Raw genomic sequence first — 20,355 nt, 5'->3', positions numbered from 1 at the left:
CTTCACAATGTTATCGATAAACACTTGTGCGAGGGTGTTAGCATTAGGTAGCCCTGACAATGTGATAAAGTGTGACATCTTACTGAAGTGATCAACAATCACCAGAATCATGTTTTTCCTGAGGAACTGGGCAAATCTGTGATAAAATCCATGGATAAATGAGTCCAAGGTCGGGATGGGATTGACAACGGAAGTAGGGATCCAGAAGGCCGAGTATGTGTCACCTTAGCACGAGCACTACAAGTACTACACGCTGACACATAGCCCTCAACACATTTACCCAACCCAGGCCACCAGAATCTACAATAGATTAGATCGACCGTGGATCTGTTCCCAGGGTGTCCTGTAAGGACTGTACAGTGGTGTTTTTCGAACACCTTGTGTCGTAATTCGTAAGGAACAAACAACTTCCCCGAAGGACAAGAATCCGGTGCATCTCCCTGGGCCTCCAATACCTCTGCCCCAAGATTGGGATAAGTGCGGATATTACCACCCCTTCAGACAATATCGGACCAGGATCTTCCGAATCACCCCGCCCCCCAGGAAAGCTACGCGACAAAGCGTCCGCCTTGATGTTCTTAACCCCAGGGCGATAGGTGACAATGAAATTGAACCTGGTAAAAAACAACGACCATCTGGCCTGTCTTGGGTTCAGACGTTTAGCCGACTCCAAATACGCCAGATTTTTGTGATCGGTAATTGCCGTAATAGGATGAATCGCTCCTTCCAACCAATGACGCCATTCCTCAAAAGCCAACATAATGGCCAGCAACTCTCTATTACCTACATCATAATTTTTCTCTGCAATAGAGAGTTTTTTAGAGAAGAAAGCACATGGGCGCCATTTACTAGGTGAAGGACCCTGCAATAAGACTGCTCTTACCCCTACTTCAGATGCGTCAACTTCCACAATAAATGGTTGTGACACATCTGGTTGCACCAGTATATGAGCAGAAGCAAAACACTCCTTAACAGCTGAAAAGGCTTGTAATGCCGCCTCCGACCAGGCTGAGAAATCAGAACTGAGAATTTTTTTTTTAAATTGTAGACCTGTAACTTACAGAAAAATGTCCGAACAAGCGTCTAGTAGATATCATGAATATAAAAAAAGTTTGAAACACACAATCATGTAAAAAAAAACATTTACTTTTAATAAAATGAAATAAAAAACACAAAAATCATCTTAAACAAGAATGCATAAACAAATCAAAAATACTGAAAAAGCAATAACTCTGTATATTTTATAGCACTATAATTTTCTAAAACACCTTCCTAGTGTGGTAAATTTTAAAACAGGGGGCCGCACAGAGTCCAACGTCACATTCAGGGCAGTGGAACCAGGTTTCCTTCCGGATTTTGTTCCCGTCCTCCCCTCTCTTGGAGCAGCACACCACACACATTCTTGTGTGTTTTTGCTTTCTTGGGGTTGGTGGATTGTGCTCCGGAAAATGACGAGCACTCAGGCGTAGCGGGTTCACCGCGTATGAAGCACGTCGTCCACGTTGATGTTGATTTGCATCCTCTTCTGGTGTTAGGTGTTTCACACATATAGCTTCACAGATTTTCCATATGAATTCAGGGTGGGGTACAGGCGTGTCATTTTGTTTTTTGTTTCAATCAGTTTTTATTAATATTTACACAAGTCATAACAAAACAGGAAAAGAAAATATCACATATATAAACAAAGGAAAAAGGAGGGCCAGAAAAACCTCCCGGCCCTCCATTTACAATCGTTAATTATGATACAGATGACATTTAACATTTATATAACAGTGCAAATGAAAATGTATAGATCCACTGGTACAGAAAAACAGGGGGTAGGGAGAACACAGAAGGAAATAGACTCATCATAAAACCAACCTTAACTGACATAAAGTAACTAACCAACCATATGGATCTAATGAATCGAATAGCAGACTCGTCCCCGGATATACCGGAGGGTACATCAGAAAATCACTTGTGCAAAAATATTTTAACGGGAAGGGGAAAGGACAATCAATTGGGTAGCCCAGGGGAGGAGCGAGGGTTAGGCGAGGGAGAGGAGAAAAAAGGGGGGGGGGGGGCGCCCGACTGGCCTAGCGCATAGTTACTCTATCAAATTACTACACACCTACTCGAAACAATGTGAACGACATCATTACTCTCTCTTAGATCACTGCCAAAGAGCTTTAAATTGGGTGGATTCCTTGAACCAATCCCAGGCAGACCAAATCAACTTATATTGTTCCCACTTGTTGTCGTCCTCCGCCACAAGCCTTTCCAGGTGTTGTATCTTTTCTAATTCTGTAAACCAATCTTTCAAGGTGGGTGCCGCGGTCTGTTTCCATTATCTGGGAATAATTGACCTGGCAGCCGTAAGAAAATGCCTCAGTACATCTCTCTTTTTGGTCTTATAGACCCTGGGAGGATAGATAACAAGGCTATCTGAGGAGTAATCCTCAAATCAGATCCAGTCACACTGTTATATATATCCACTATCTGGGACCACAACTTACGAATACTGGAGCATTCCCACCAAATATGTAGCATTGTACCTAGATGGGTATGGCAACGCCAGCATCTATCAGATAGGGAAGGAAACATGCGATGGAGGGGGCAGAGATACCATCTGGATATAATTTTATAATTGGTCTCGAGCCTTACAAGGGAGTGACATTTTGTGAGTTAAGATAAAAGCTTTTTCCCAGTCTAACGGAGAAATAGCCTCTCCCAATTCCTTTTCCCAGTACCTTGTGTAGGTGGGAGCGTTGTTAGCATGAAATTTAATCAGGATCTCATAAATCTGTGATATCACATGTATTGGTCTGTCTGGTGAGCGTAGTACCGTTTCAAAAGCCGTGAGGTTCCTCTGTGTGGGATACATGGCTAAAAAGGTTGAGATAAAAGAGGACATTTGGTTATATTGTAACCACGCTGAGGGGAGCCTCTGCACCCTGGCGCCAAACGAAGAGAACGGCGGAGTTCTTCCATTCTGGAGTATACTGCATATCTGCCTGTTATCCTGAGCTGACCAAGAGAGAAATTTTTTAGCGTTCATTGCCGGTGGAAATGAGGGATTGTCAAACAGGGGAGTCATGGGCCCTACTATAGAGGACACATGACCTGTCTTAAGGAGATTATCCCATTCTCTTAGAAGATCAAAGGTAATACAGGGTAACGGATGGAGGAATTGCAGCTTAGATCTATTCACCCAAAGTATAGAACAGAGGTCGATTGGGGATAGAACATTTTCCAAAACTACCCAGCTTTTCCTGTCTATATTGTGGAACCAATCAACTACACAGGTTAGTAGAGCCGCTCTGTAGTAGGATCTAATGTCGGGAACCCCTGCACCGCCAAGATTTTTAGATCTGGTAATATACCGAAAGGCTATTCTTGAACGTCTTCCATAAGAACCTCCTACAGAGCAGCTGTATCTTACTAATAAAGGCCAGGGGCAAATATATCGGGACCGTTTGGAAGATATACAGCATTTTGGGCAAAATATCCATTTTAAGGGTGTTAATTCTGGCAAACCATGAAAGAGGAAGTAGATCATATTTACCCAGTTCCATCTTTAATTTACTTAGCAGTGGATCATAATTATATCTAAATAATTTAGTCGGGTCAGCTGATATAAAAATTCCTAAATACTTAAGTTTCTCATTGCAATGCCTAAAAGAAGTATGTTCTCTGAGGTATTGTACCTGGGCAGAGTGCAGAGAGATATTAAGTATTTCGGATTTATCGAAATTCACTTTAAAGTTACTCAGAACCTCAAATTTTTCAAATTCCTCCAAAATTGCAGGGATAGTAGTCTGCGGGGATGACACATACATTAACAAGTCATCAGCAAATAATGACAGTTTATAGTGATGTTTCCCAATCTGGATCCCTTGCACATGTGGGTTTGTCCTCAGCGCCTACCCGTCTGGGCCAGGGCTCTTACCAGCCGGAGTGTTTTTAATTACCGCAGACACCTCCTCCACTGTGAAGGCAGATTCCAAACTCGCAGACACTTCCGGGTCTAATCCTGGCAATGCAGTGGATTCTATATAGTCAATGAGAGAAGTAGGGGTGTGCGGTACAGCTTGAATATTATACAAACCAGCATAGTATTGTCGAAACTCTGATAAGATCTCCTGAGGAAAGGCCGTAATATTACCCGTAGTATTTCTAATATGGGGGACATACATAGCAGCTGGTCTCGGGTGAAGCCCCCTTGCCAACAGCCGGCCACATTTTTCCCCGTATTGGTAAAAGGATTTTCGATATTTATCTCTATACTTTTGATGAGTAAAATCATACAATTCCAATAAGCGCCTTCTTGCAGATGTGAGGTCAGTAAACACATCCGAGGACATATTACTTTTATGCAACCTTTCCAATTGCCTTATATTGTCAAGCGTACGAGTAATCTGGGATCTAATTTTTTTAAGTCTAGACCCCTGTTGGATCAAAACCCCGCGGAGAACTGCTTTAAGAGCCTCCCATTGAAAGGGCAGTGGAGTCTCGTCTTCTTCATGATCCTTTAGAAAATTTCTTATAGTATCTATAACTGCCCGCTCACACACAGAATCCCTAAACACCGTGTCGTTACATTTCCATGTCCACTCCTGTGAACCTATCAAAGGGATTTGAATAATTAAGGATACCGAAGCATGGTCAGACCATGGGCAGCTGTCAATACTTGCCTTCGGATGCCAGTCTAAAAGCCTATGGCTAATAAAAATGTAATCAATTCGGGAGTAAGTGCAATGGGGGTTGGAATAAAACGTATAATCTTTGTCGCCAGGGTGCAGGGCTCGCCACACATCAATCAGTTGAAGATCATTTATTTCAGCTTTAAATGCATTCAATTTGGAATAAGAGACAGAGGAATGACCCGTTGACGTATCTACTCTAGGATCAAGGGGAAAATTAAAATCTCCCCCGACTATCAAAGTTCCTTCCGCAAATGTAGTAATTTTATTTAGGAACTGGACAGCTGCTGTAGTTGGTTGTTGATTTAGAGCATAAAATGAAGCCACCGTGTACTTCTTTTCCCATATGGAGACCTTAGCAATAACATATCTCCCATGCGGATCCACGCAGGTGTCCAGTACCTGAATTGGGATAGTTTTGTGGAAGGCTATGGAAACCCCCTTAGTTTTACCGTCAGCTATGAATCCATGTAGTGTAATAGCGGTTATGCAGTGATGGGATCTTTTGAGAGCAAAAATGTGTTTCCTGAAGCATTAAAATATGTACTCTAGCCTTGTGTTGACCATATAAAAGTTGTGATCTCTTATTAGGGCTATTGAGTCCTATGGCATTAAGAGAACGTATTTTCAAACCTCGAGATTTGTTCGGCTGATTAGAAAGCATATCTACTTTTGTAAGATGAGGATTATATCAAGTAACTCCTATGAAGTAAAAGGAACCCTGAAATTCACTAATAAGGCCAGTCAGGTAGGGGTGGGAAAAATTAGGGATCAGGGCAGCTGACGGCTGGGGGGGGCTGGTTCCCAGTCGTCTGTGGGAAACTAAAAAAAAGTATAAGGAACTTCCTTGTTTGCCGCCTACACCGGCGGTACTCCTATGCAGGGTAATATAGCCGAGCGATAGGAGAAAAGATCAATACCGTTATAAATAGATCCATTCGGGGGAAAAGCCAGTATTATAATAGGCCAACTGGGACCCTGGCATAGCTATAAATAGTATAAACATTACACCAAACAGAACAATACGGAAGACCAGCCAAAAGAGTACAAGCACTTAACTATAAATGATAGCCGAGGACACCCCGGCACATCCCGTTCAAAACCTTATTAAACCAGAACTGATATACTCAGTAAAATCCAGGGTCTAGTGATCTATCGCCAGACAACAGCCTACTTACACATCACTTTAAACATGACAATGTTAAATACAGTGCAATGACTCCATACTATACCCGGAAAAGGACCCGGCAGTAGGCCTTGATGGAAATGGACTTTCGAGCCATAGAGAACAAAACAATAAAATGTCCATAGTGGGTATATGTCCTTATACAGATGTGGATGGAAAGTATTTTGTAAGTTGTGAGGCAACAGAAACAGGAGAAAACTGTCCAACGATCCGCCGAGACCATCCAATACGGGCTGCGGGGTTGTCCTTTAAACATCTGTCATAACCTGGATGCTTGTTAAGAGTGAGCAGTCATTGCAGATGAGAAAGAGCCTGTCCCTCGTCTAGGACTTTGTGGGTGATCAGGAGGAGTGGGAGCAGGAGTAAGATGTTGATCCAAGCGACCAGGGCCTCCAAAGGGCATGGATAAAGGAACCGTAGGCCACTCTGCTAATCTGATATCAGGAAGCTGAAGGTCCCTCAGAAATTGTGGTAAGTCCACAGGACCTCTGAGAAAATGGTTCTTTTTGCCAGATCTAGCAATGAGATGAAAGGGGTATCCCCAGCGATAAAGGATATTTCGTTCCCGGAGCACATCCAATAGGGGTCGCACTGCTCTCCGTAGGTCTAAGGTATGTTTGGACAAGTCCGGCAGCAATTGTATTGGGGCACCAGCATATTCAAGGGTTTTGGCAGCTCTAGCTTTCTTAATGATGTCTTCTTTAGTTCTATAGAAATGGACACGACAAATCACATCCCTAGGTCGTTGGGGATCTTGCCCCCGAGGGCCCAGGGTTCTATGTCTAATTCAATGTCCATATCTGGGGGAATCGCCAGAAGATTGGCAAAGATAGTGTATGCAGCATTAAATAACTCAGAGTTAGGCACTGTCTCTGGAATCCCGCGGATGCGGATATTATTGCGTCTGTTACGATTTTCAACATCATCCTGCATTAAATAGAGCGTATTAATTTGTGCCGCATGGCGCTCCAGTATAGCATCGTGAGAGGCCATTTGAGAAGAAAGTTCTGAGCAAGTATTCTGAAGCACGGTGGTAGTACTGAACACCTGTTGCAGGGTCTGTTGAATATGAAGGAACTCTGCTTTACAACTTGCTTCCAACCTCCCAATACTATGATCCAAATCAGAGCGGGTAGGCAACGCTCTGAGGTGGGCTTTCCAATCCCATGTATCATCATCTCCTGGGTAAAAAGAGGTCTGGAGTAGTCACCCAAACAGGATGGATCACTGGGGCTTAAGTGAACAGGGGCAGGGTTGTCATTTACCTGCTCTGGTGGAGGCTCTGGTGTGTTTGCCAGGGCCTCATGCTCTGTGTCAGGCGTTTGTACTGCAATCGCGGGAAGGGTCCGGTCCGCGTCACCACGTGGTCCGGATCCGGGGCTGGAAATAAATTGAGACCGCGGCTTTGCGGCCTGGTCAGTCGCGGCCCTGTTGCCAGCCAGAAATAGCCCTGGGATGGCCCTGGAGGCCGGTATCTCCCCACCAGAGCGTCCCTTCTGGTTCCCCTTCACCTTGGGTCCCATCGCCGAGTGAGGTGAGGCACTGCAGTGCTGATCCGTGTGGCTTTTCCCCCTGTGGATCGCGGAGCTGTGCTAGCACACGTCCGTCTCCGCCATCGGCCGGCCACGCCCCCCCGTCATTTTGTTTTTTGAATAGAATGTATGCATTCCACAAACACTGTTCCACTAGATGAGGAAATATGTTTTTATAGTACTTTCTCTGTTGCTTTCTGACCGCTGGATAAAAAGTCATGGCCTGGTCGGCTCTGTCCACACCCCCCATTGTGCAGTTGTAGTCGATGACTACCTGGGGTTTCTGAGCGTCCTTCCCACTTCCTGTTCTGGTTTGAACACTGGCGGTGTTGTGAACAGTGCTCATTATGCAGACATCTTTTTTTATCATGCCATTGGAGAGCCATCATCTTTCCTTTCTGCCAGGCAACTTTATCCCCGGGCTTGAGCTTTTGTGCAGTGAAATTGGCTGGCAATTTACGCCGGTTAGCCCTAACAGTTCCGTAAGCATCTGTTTTGTTTTGTATCAAGAACTCGTAAAGCTCAGGGGACGTATAAAAATTGTCTGTAGTAAGACAATACCCTTGGTTCAAAGGCTCAATAAGGGACAGCACAGAAGATGTTGCCACTCCAAAGGAACTAAATCTGGGATCAAATTTGTGCCTTTGCCTGTATATATGACAGAGTTCCAAATATATCCAGATTTGGATTCGCACAGCATAAAAGACTTGATCCCAAACTGTGCTCTCTTGGACGCTATGTACTGCACCCAGCTCAGTCTCCCTTTACATGACCTCAAACTTTCATCCACACTAATGTTCCTTTCTGGCACATAGCAGGTTTTGAAGTTGTTGATAATCATTTTATAAACCTCCCAAATTTATTTTAGCTTGGGGGCAGGATAGGTGGTCTCATCAAAATCATCATTGTTGGTAAAATGTAAAAATTTCACTGGTTCCCATTTCCGGGTTCTGGAGAAGCTTGCATGTGGAGCAGCCAGCTGTTGCGCTGCATATCTTTTTGTCTCTTCAACTATTTTCTGAATGACTTCGCCATTCAGAAATAGCTCCAAGTAGGCCAGTGGGTTGTGCTCACAGTGCACCTTCAGGCCAGGCTCCCCAGTAAATGGAAACCTAGAGGGCGCAGGCTGGGCCTGACGGGTGTCAATCACACACCAGGTACGCACATCACTAACCTCCATAGAATCACTTTCACTTGCGGTCTCAGACTCCGATGAGAGGTCTCCAGGAGCTCCATCACTATCAGTGGACTCCACAAGTGACTCCAGATCGTTCTCGCTGTCTGTGAACTGTTCCAACACATCATGGGTGGATAGATGCCTTCTGGAGCTTGAAGCCATAGCAGGGGTCAGGCAGGCGGTGATGTCCAGGTCCAGGCAGAGGTCAGGGCAGGCGGCAGGCAGAGATGTCAGAGTCCAAGCAGAGGTCAAAGCAGGCGGAGATGTCGGAGGCCAGGCAGAGGTCAAAGCAGGCGGCAGGCAGAGGTCAAAGCAGGCAGCAGACGGTCAAAATTAGGCAAAGGTAAGAGAAGACACAGTGTTACACACTAGCCATCCAGGGGATAACTGGTAATTTTTAAAACTTTGATTGTGTATTTATTTGTGTTTATTTTGTATTATTTTGTATTTGATTGGATACGGGAGTTTGTATCCAATCCAATACAAAATGTGAATTTGAATTTCCAAGTTATTTACTTTGTCTTTATTTTATATTATTTTGTATTGGATTGGATACAGGCGTTTGCATCCAATCCAATACAAAATGTGAATTTGAATTTCCCAGTTATATACTTTGTATTTATTTTATATTTTTTTTGTATTGGATTGGATACAGGAGTTTGTATTCAATCCAATACAAAATGAGAGTTTGAATTGAATTTCCCGCTGATGGGCACACGCGCCGATGACGTCATCATGCGCCAACGTACACGCGAACACCGAGGGAAGAAGAAGCCGACGCTGGAGACGGAGATCGACGCTGGAGAAAGACTCTGGAGAACTCGGATGGAACACCAGAACATGGAATGATCACAGCGGCACCAGGTAAGAGACGGCTGTTTCTTTTTTTAACCACCTGAGAAAAGTTCGGGGTAAACACTTTCTGCAAGTGTTTTTACCCCGAACCAAGGTCGGGTTAAACGCCCGGGTAGTTAAAGGCCATCTTCCATTCATCCCCCTCTCTGATACTTACCAGATTAAACGCCCCTCTCAAATCCAATTCAGAGAACACCTTGGCGCCGACAATCTGATTGAACAAATCCGGGATTAAAGGAAGGGGGTAAGAGTCACGGACAGTAATACGGTTAAGCTAACGGAAGTCCAAACATGGCCTCAGAGTTCCGTCCTTTTTCTTAACAAAGAAAAATCCAGCAGCTACTGGAGATTTGGATGGTCTAATATGACCTTTAACCAAACTCTCCGTGATATATTCTCGCATGGCTGCTCTTTCGGGTTCGGAAACATTATACAACCGAGACTTGAGCAGCTTAGCTCCGGGAATAAGGTTGATGGGACAATCATACTCCCGATGTGGAGGTAACTCCTGGTCTCCACTTTCAGAGAATACATCAGAAAACTCAGAAATAAACGAAGGTCCAACCTTACTGGTTACAACAGAAAGCGATGTGTTAAGACAGTTGTCCATGCAATAATCACTCCAATCAAGAATCTGTCTCGCTTGCCAATCGATGGTAGGATTATGTTTGCTTAACCATGGTAAACCTAGTACCAACGGAGTAGGCAGACCCTCCAGCACAAAGCACGAGATGGATTCTTGATGAAAATCACCCACCTTTAAATGGATGTCCTGCACCATTTGTGACAAACATTTCTGCGTGAGTGGAGCGTAATCAATTGCAAACACAGAGATATTTTTGTCTAGTGCACTAGTTGTTAACCCATGCATACGGACGAACTGACCATCAATTAAGTTAACCCCTGCCCTGCTGTCAATAAACACTTCAATTCCCACAGTTTTGGAGTCCAGCGCCACCTCAGCAGACAGGAGAAATCGAGTACTACCAGTAAATGACAAAAGTAAATTCTCTGATTCCCCACACAGACCACCAAGTGAGAGATGAGGGTTAAACACACATTTTTTTTTGTTTTCACCTTGGCGCTGAACATGAGGACAGATGTTGACAAAATGTCCCCGTTTTCTACAGAAAAACAGTCCCTTCTTATGCCCAAAGTTCTTATTCCCAGGTCCAGAGGTAGCTCCCCCCAACTGCATAGGTTCGTCACTGGACATGAACTCAAGCGTCTCTCCACCCAACGTGTCAGAGGAGGCCGCCATCTTATATGATTGTACGTCCTGGGATTGAGGAACCTTAGATCTCTCCCTCAGGCGTCTATCCATACGTACAGCAAGGGACATAGCCGCTTTCAATGACCCAGGATATTCGTGAAACGCCAATGCGTCCTTCAGGCTCTCAGATAGCCCTTGACAGAATTGACTACAGAGAGCAGGATCATTCCACTCAGTATCCGTAGCCCACCTCCTAAATTCAGAGCAATAGGTCTTCGCCGAATGCTTTTCCTGCTGCAAGCCACGCAACTTGGTCTCGGCCAGGGAGACCCGATCTGGGTCATCATAGATCAGACCTAGCGCTCTGGAAAATTAATCTACCGACTGGAGGGACTGAGATCCGGTCTGCAGCGAAAAAGCCCAAGACTGAGCGTCGCCTTTAAGCAATGGGATGATAATACCCACTCTTTGACTCTCGTCCCCAGAAGAGTGTGGACGTAGTTTAAAATATAGTTTGCACGACTCCCTGAACCGAATAAAATTGTCGCGTCCCCCGGAAAATCTGTCTGGGAGTGCCACCTTGGATTCAGGGCAGACCTGATTCCTGCTGTCAGAACCAGCTGCCTGTGGTCTCTGTATGTGTGAGACGTTCGTGCAGAGGTCAGCTACCTCCAAAGACAACCCCTGCAGTTGTGCGACCAGTGCAGAGATAGGATCCATAGCTGCACTGACACAAACAAAAATAGCGGTTTGGGCGGTTGATAATGTCATGGATAGCAGGGAGGGGAGGGAAACAGAAAGGTAAATACAAGGGACTAGGCCTCCAATGGCTAGGGAAAAGGGAATAGTCACCCCTTACAGACACCCTTACCTAGCCCTAACTCCTAACAGTATGAATATCCCCTTATGGTGGGAATACTCATACACTGGAACCTAGGCCCTAGTAGCCCTGCGTAGCCCTAGGAGTAGTGACTGGGCTTGAGACTACTGGTTCCTTCCCTGATGAAAGAACCAGTGTCTCCCTGAGGCCTAGTAACAACCAAAGAACAACAAAACACCAAAAGTAGTTCAATTTATCTTAATAGCAAATAGAGAAGCAGGAACTCTGGAGAAGACAACACACCAGCTCTTCACATCCCAGAAGTGAATATCAACCGCATAGCATGAAGTGTGAGGCCAGACTAAATGGAGGAGCAGTAATGACCATCAGCTGCATCTGATACAAGGGGTGTGGTCATTCCCAACAACAACACAGAAACAAGTAAAAACAAAGAGACAGTCAGATAACCTCACGTGCAGCTTGTCTCACAGATCTTCTAACTTCAGTCACGGAAGGGACCGTGACAGGAATATACTCTGACACTGATCTGGAACAACCGTGTATCCCCCATTTGAATCTATCATATATTATCCATATGCAAAAGGGGTATCATCCCATTGAGGTCACCACAAATTGGCAGGCATGGCATAGAATCCGTTCTTTGCACAATTTGAACAGTCACTCCACCTATTTTCTGCCGTTTTGAGGGAAACTCAGACTTTCCCCAACTGGTGAAGTTTTCACCCCAAATCATGGCCCGCCTATAGGTGCCTCACTGTCGATACTTTGATCAATCCATCTACCAGTAAACCCTTATCTTTTGAAGAGGCAACTCAGGAATTCCTGGTCCAAGGAGGTGCTCTTTTTGTCTCTTTACAACTGAGATCATATCTCTCACATATTCCAGAGTCTTTCGGATGACGACTGGTCCAACTTCGTGGACCATTTATTCTCATTACCAAACCCAGCCAAAAAAAAGTGATCTCTGTGTTTTAATATAAACTTCAGATTCCTCTGGACTATGCGACCCAACGATCTGGTCTGAGTAAGTGGACCTCACACTTCCCACAAAAGTCGCCTTCTGATATATTGTCCGACCTTGCCAAGGCCTGCTATATATAGGGAAATGGTCCTCAAACTTTTCTACTATTCATACATATCTTCCCATAGGGCATTTCTCATGGGTCTGACCCCCCCCCCCCCCCCTCCAAGTGTGGGGAACAGGATGCAGACCTATTCCATTCATTGTGTACCTGTAAGGATAAAACATTTTTGGCACACTTTTGGTCGCACATTACTGCCTCAGTTTTCATGTAAATTACATCCCATACACTCCATAATGGGCTATTTTGGGATCTCTAGACCTACAGGGCTCCCGGGCTACAAGGGGAAGCAGAAAACTCCTAACTATTATTTCACTGGTTGCAAAGAAAGCAGTACTCCACAACTGGTCGTCCCTCAACCCTCTTACCCCCAGTCTGTTTCCTAAAAAGCATATGTTTTTATTTTAAATGGAGTGGATTAAAGCCTCCCTACATAAGGAATCAAGAGTGAAATGTTTTTTTGAAGTATAGGAATCCTTATAATATATAAAGTTATATAGATATTCTTCCCTCCCTCACGAAACACAGGATTATACAATCTTTCTAATTGACATCCTGGTATGTGTATAGGCTACTTCTCAATGACTCTTCAGTATGTGTGACTCCAAATGACCAATCTACGCTTAGCCTTATTACCTAGGTCTTCTCTGTTGAGTTCTGGCAACTATCTATATACTCAAATGTAGATGTATTATTGAATCTCTGCATGTGTAACTTTCCTTTTTCTACCTATGTTTTCCATGTGATTTACCTTAATTGTGATGTTAGCATCTCCTCTCTTGCCCCTGTACCGTTTTAATATGTGTATTGTACACATTGTTTTTGTTGATGTGTGATTCTCTAATAAAAATGTTTAACGTTTAAAAGGTGGTGGTGTCTGTATGAGAGAGGTGATCTGAAAATTAATGTAAAAGAAGAAATTGTTGATGGAGCAAGTGGTGAGGTTGAGACATTATGGGTATAGTTGAATATTGATGCATAATACACAGTTAATTATTGGAGTCTACTATAGGCCCCCAAGTGCAAAGGAAGAAAAAGAGAATCAACTACTAGCACAGATAGAAAAGGCTGCTAAAGCTGGCATAGTTTTAATAATGGTAGACTTTAGATGGGGGCGTGGCTTAGCAGTCTCCGGAGATGGCTCCCGCGGCTCCTCAGCCTTCTAAGATGGCGCCGGCTTCCTCCTCTCCCCAGCACACGTGGCATGCAGATGAGTCTCTGGCTGCACACCACCTTCATTCAGCAGCAGACCAGGCTGATACCTCTCCTGGCTTAGCAGTGGGTGGCCAGATCACCCAGGATTGTGGAACAGATGAACGGAAAGCAGAAGACTGTGCTGGGGTGAGTTTTTCCCCCTCATCTGGGGATTCACCCTCTCCTGGGACTCATCATGATGGGGGGAATTTCTTACTCACCTGATGCCCCATATTCCCCCCTGGATGATACTGTGCCATTAGCCTTTAGACCAGAGGTGATCTCATCTCCTATGGAAGGGACAGTTGGGGGCACCCATGCAATAAAAAAATTAGTCCCCCACAGAATGATTAAGGCTGACTTTCCCCCCTTGGGCCCCCCATCGCACATACCTGGTCCATCATATGGGACATGTTCTTCAGGGACCCATGGACCTGTTGAACCACCCCACCCTTGCAAGCAGGGTCAGGGACCTGTGGCCAACGCATTACATTCCCCGTGGCAGGAATACCTTCAGATGTTGCCCACTAAGGCTGATTTTCAGCTACTGATATCTGAAGTTCAGGCAACATTCCGCTCTGAAATTGGGGTCCTCCGTACTGACCTGCAGTCCCTGGCTGGGAGAGTGGAAGATATAGATGAAAATTTACACCAAGCTAAGGGGGACATTGAGATCCTTACACGCAAATCTCGGGATTATCATTTGAAGATCAGGGACCTCTACCGTCACATAGAAGACATGGATAATAAGGGCCGCAGGAATAAAATTAGAGTTCGCGGTTTGCCTGAAGCCACCCGTAACTCAGATCTGAAATTAGTTCTGCAGGCTTTTTTCAACCGCCTCTTGGGGCGCCCCTCATCGCAAGAGGTGGGAATTCTTATGGCCTACAGAGCCTCACGGCAACCTGCCTCGGCCTCAAGGCCTTGAGATATTCTTTGCCACTTAGCAGATACAGAACTGAAAAATGAGATCATGGCTGCTGCACAGAATATGTGCAATTTAGAATTTGACGGGGCCCCTTTACAGCTTTTCCAGGACTTATCATGGCACACCCTGCAACAAAGACGCCTTCTACAGCCACTCCTCACCCTGCTCCGGGACAATCATATTCTCTATCGCTGGGATTTTCCGTTTAGCTTAACGGCCCGCCATGAGGGGAAGTCGGCTGTTCTGCGCTACCCGGAGCACTTACCTGTCTTCTGCCGAGATATGGGAATTGCCCAGCCCAAGCTTCCTGGATGGGAGATCGAGGATCTTTTGCCCCCTTCACCCCCACCTTGGCAGACAGCCATGACCAGGAAACGCTCAGGACACCAGGTCCGGCGTTCTCCTCCATCTCCTCTTCCACGAGACAGTGGACAGCATTGATTGGGCCCGGCCCTTACATTTACATTGCAACTCTGACCTTATGCTGCAATCATTTCAATGCTGCTCTGCTCCACAAATAGATGATTAACTTGCTAATGTTTTGCCCATATAATATAATAGAGCTAGAGATTGTCACTGTTTACTATAGTAGAATTTATTTCTAAATGGATAATACTTGAATGGTAGTACTTATTACATGTTATGCTCTACCTCAGAGATTATGGTCCTCGGCCTGGGTGTGTTGACATCCTGCCTAGTTATTGTGACCTCTTGCCTTTTATAGACTGACGATTGGTTTATGTTTGACCTATTGCTGTTTTTCTGACTAAAATTAATGCTATCTGAACATTATTTTAGCTGACTCAGATGTTTTTTCCTTTGTCCTGGTATATGCATAGGTCTTGGTCTGCGATCTTGCCTAGGGCTCTAATTAATATACCTTACCATGCTGCTGTTTACTAAATTTTGCCATATGTTTGGTATCGTATTTCCATGGTACTGCCCTCATATGCTGTAATGTATACTTGCCTTTATATAGATACTCTCAGGCTGCCCTTTTGCACCTTGGGGGGCCCCCGCGCCGGGTCCGATATGTCCGGATGTGGTTGGGGGGCTCTTTCACAGAGCCTTTTTTGTCGCTTGATAGCTGGTGCCACAAATGTTAAGATGTCCAGATATCTGTCTGGTGGTTGTTCCAGAGACTGTTGGGTCCTCGACCCCTATAGGAGTGTTGGTGTACCTGCCAGGTGTGCTTGTTCCCTGCTGTCCTTTTATAAGGCACAGGGACCGGTGGATACTGGACACTCCATGGTCGCTAATTCGCGACTATCTTACTTTGGTTTATTGTTTATGTTTTTGTTTTTTATTGTGATTGTTTCCCCCTGCCAATACCTACCTAGTTCCCTACTTTCCCCCATGGGGCGATTTTCTTATCGTCTAAAATGTACTCCAGAGCAGACCCTTTATTTGTATTTTAATATATTTGAGCAACAAAGGGGTCTAAGCACTGTTCACTCTATCAAAGAATATTATGGCTACTAAAATTCTACCCCTAAAGGTGCGGGGATTGATCTCCAACACTAATTATCATATCATTATCAGGAAATTATCATTTAGGGAATTTAAACGTCAGTCTGCGGAGGTTATATTCCTACAAGAGACACATTTTGATAGCTAGGGTACTTTTAATTTTGTCTCCAAATATTACCCAGGAGTTTATGTGGCTAACTCTCCCTCTAAAAAACGAGCGGGGGTTGCAATTTTGACTCGGGACTCTTTTAAATTCTCCCCCACTCGCACAATTGCTGACCCTGAGGGAAGATTTATTATTCTGCATGGCACCCTTCGAGGTGTCCCTCTGACGATGTGCAATCTTTACGCCCCCAATACGGGTCAGATTACATTTATTACTAAAACACTGGCCCTTTTGGAGGAGTTTACTCACACCTATTTGATTGTTCGGGGTGACTTTAATTCTATATTTTCCCCTACTCAAGATAGACTGTCTATGTTTACATCTCCTCCACCTCCGGCTGTACTGCAACAATCTAAACTCTTTAGACAGCTTATCAGACGCTATCAATTATATGATAGCTGGAGGATCCAGTATTCCTTTTACTCTCCTCCCCACCAAACACACACCCGCATTGATTATGTATTTAATAACCTACCGTTATTGAGAAGTAGTATCTCTGCAGATATCCATCCTATTTCATGGTCGGACCATGCCCCGATCAGCTTAAAGGTTCTTTTCACTCCTTTCACAACTAGAATCTGTCATTGGAGACTAAATGATTTTCTCCTTAAAAACATGGATACTAAATTATCACTAGAGATGAGCAAATCGAAGCTGACGAAGTGGAATTCGATAGGATAGGGAGGAATAATTTCACAGCATCTTAGTGCAGGGAGAGACGTCAGAAGGCGCTAGGGACAGTGCTAGAAAAGCGATATACAAGTGCAGGGAAAAGATAGGGAGGAGTCATTTCACAGCATCTTAGTGCAGGGAGAGACGTCAGAAGGCGCTAGGGACAGTGCTAGAAAAGCGATACAGGGAGAGACGTCAGAAGGCGCTAGGGACAGTGCTAGAAAAGCGATATATAAGTGCAGGGAAAAGATAGGGAGGAGTCATTTCACAGCATCTTATTGCAGGGAGAGACGTCAGAAGGCGCTGGGGACAGTGCTACAAAAGTGATTTACAAGTGCAGGGAAAGGATAGGGAGGAATCATTTCACAGCATCTTAGTGCAGGGAGAGACGTCAGAAGGCGCTAGGGACAGTACTAGAAAAGCAATTTACAAGTGCAGGGAAAGATTATTTGGGGATCCAAATAGCAAATTATACAGCTCTGTCATTCCATCAATTTATATATCCAGAAAAATATACAGGCACGTATGTGACGTATTTCAGTACAAAAATACAAATATATTCTCAGTTCACTTCTGCAGTTATATGTGGTGAAAGCATTTAGTGACAAATTTGAGTACAAAAAGAAAAATATATACGCAGTTCACTGTTGCAGTTATTGGTGCTAAAAGCGTTTATTGGCCTATTTCTGTACAAAAATAAAAATATATTCGTCGCTTTTAGGTGTGTTTTAATTTGCTTTAAATTTATTTAGTTCAAGTAAAAGTATGTCAGACAGAGGAGTGGCAGAGGCCTAAATGTTTCTGGCGCAGGCAGAGGTCGCAGCAGAGTAAGGGGGCGTGTCAGCAGGAGTCGCAGCGAGAGGCCTGAGCTCCCGGTGTCATCTAGCGGTCGTGTCTTGACCAGCAATCCAGCTATTCTTGATTGGTTAACTCGGTCATCCACTTCATCCCAAGTGACATAAGACACCCCCAGCCAACAGTCGTTGGGTTCGTCAGACACAACCCCCTGGGAGCAGACCCTGTGCCCTCACCTGTCCTCAACTTGCCTCTGTCCTTTGCTGTTCCCTCAGCCACAGAAGTATTGTATGCTGTGGGCTCACCTCCACTATACAGCGAGGACAAGCTAGTAGAGGACAGTCAGCAGCTACTGCCCAGCCAAGATCTGGAGGAGACATCCACCGCTTTCTCCATTAGGCGAGCAAGTAGTGATGAGGAGAGTGGCGTGGGAGGTGGTCCTGCGAGAGGTCAGGCTCCTGACTCAGAGACCGTTGAGGAGGCCATCAGTGACGTGCATACACTACTCGATGATGAAGCCGGTCGCATTTGGGAGCCAGGTGAAGAAGGGGCTTCATCATCATCAGGAGAAGAGGGTGGCAGCTAGTAGTAAAGCGTATGTACTTTTCGTCAAACTAAAAGTGACAGGTCGACATGCCCCTTTCCCTGCCCACTCCGCCCATAATCCCTCCCATGCCCCTCCCAAGGCCGTCCCACAGCCCTCCCATCGCCAGCCTAACGGCCTCCCCCTTAGCCCCTCCTATATTCCGCCCACTCTCCACCCATTCACCGACCCCCTCCCTCTAGTAACCTGATTACAAGAGACAATTAACCCCTATAAGTGCTGGAAAACTAGCACACTGAAGACAGTAAGCTATTTCTTCAAAAAAGGTAAGATAATTATGTCATTACTGATAACTGTGTTTAAGGTGAAAATACATATTATTTTGTTTGAAAGATTATTGTAACTATCAACAGATACTAGTTATTATAATTTACGATTAATTGTTATTAATTCTATACATATTGTTTTTGTACGTATACTTTAAAAACACAGACGAATAGTTTCGGGCACATAAGATAGTACGCTAACACTTCTTTAGTAACGTTTATGATTTATATTTTTCTAACGTGTATATTATTTTATACATAATATGCATAGGTTTAACTGCTTGATAAGTTACCACGCTCTTTATGTATTTTAACGTTTATGAAAACGATTATAATTCGCTTTTACCAATTTTTATCAACAGCAGCTTATTATAATTATTTTTATTATTCAGTCATTAATATCTTTAAGTATATTATTTGAAAACAGATAATTTTAAACTTCAGTTATTCATATTTTGCAACAATGAATGTAATTTATGCCGCTCAAAAATGTTTTATAGATGGCCTATTATGACGATAATGCAATGTACGGAGATTTATAAGCGATGAAAGGGTCAAAGACTTTCTCCTTAAAATGATGTTCCCAATACCGTTGGACCCCCGTGACGCTCTTTACGGTGGTCGAACTAACGTTATTAAACTTTATCACAAAATTCAGCCTGGTGAAACAGTGCATTATTACGATTTCACAAGTTTGTACCCTTTTGGTAATAAAACTAAAACATATCCTGTAGGCCACCCAGAAATAATTTTTGATCATTTCGGACGCATCAAAAAATACTTTGGCATTGCCAAAGTTAAAGTGTACCCGCCCAGAGATTTGTTTTTGCCTATCCTACCTGTAAAACTAAATAAAAAACTAATGTTTCCCCTTTGTTATACATGCGCTTTGAATTCCCAGAAAGACACCTACAACCACACCGACGAAGAACGTTCTCTTACAGGTACATGGTGTACAGCAGAACTTGTTTTAGCAGTGGAAAAAGGCTATAGGATCGGTCATGTGTACGAGATCTGGCATTTCAGGAATACAACAGACGACCTGTTTGCCCCGTCAGGATAATTCTACTCTTGATAAATTAACAATATCTTTTTTAACTACTTCTGTCAGAGTGATAAAGTTGGTGTGAATTAAGGAAGCTAGTGGAGTGGTCAGTTTAATACCTAGATATACGACACCAGACGTGGCCCCACCCAATGTAAAGTTCCTCAATAATTGCTCTTTTAGTGCATGGGGAATGTTAACTGGTAAGATCTTACATTTCGCATCATTAATTTTGTAGTAACTCACCGATCCAAATGCTTCAATTGTCTGCAACACAGCCGTTAGTGAGTTCTGTGGATCGACTAAAGATAGGATTACATCATCCGCAAATAATCCTATAGTATGCAAAGAGCCCTCAACTCGTATTCCCTGTACCTCGTGGTTATCCCTAATAGATTGTGCAAAGGGTTCCATTATCAGTGCAAACAACGTTGGTGACAAAGGACAACCCTGGCGTGTTCCATTGGTTATATTGAAAGGAGAAGACAGCATATTAGACAGGAAAATCTGAGCCGATGGTTTCGTATAGAGAGCCATGATAGCTGATAGAATTGACCCCTCTAATCCAAATTTTTGTAGCACTGCTCGAAGAAAGTCCCAATGTACTCTATCAAATGCTTTCTCTGCATCTAGAGTGAGAAAAATTG

General features: G+C 44.1%; 1 protein-coding gene across 1 annotated transcript in view; it reads left to right on the top strand.

Annotated features, from left to right (window-relative positions):
- Positions 1–19,201, top strand: part of LOC140342820 (constitutive coactivator of PPAR-gamma-like protein 2) — a 107,533-nt gene extending 88,332 nt beyond the window's left edge. The window contains exon 17 of the transcript XR_011923164.1: positions 19,164–19,201. The gene's annotated coding sequence lies outside the window, so the exon portion shown is untranslated. The remainder of the gene's footprint in view (positions 1–19,163) is intronic.
- Positions 19,202–20,355: the final 1,154 nt, after the last annotated feature.

The sequence above is a fragment of the Pyxicephalus adspersus genome, chromosome W (genome assembly GCF_032062135.1).
Source record: "Pyxicephalus adspersus chromosome W, UCB_Pads_2.0, whole genome shotgun sequence".
Lineage (NCBI taxonomy): Eukaryota > Metazoa > Chordata > Amphibia > Anura > Pyxicephalidae > Pyxicephalus > Pyxicephalus adspersus.
Note: the sequence above shows the minus strand (reverse complement) of the source record. Positions and strands in the feature narration are given on the sequence as shown.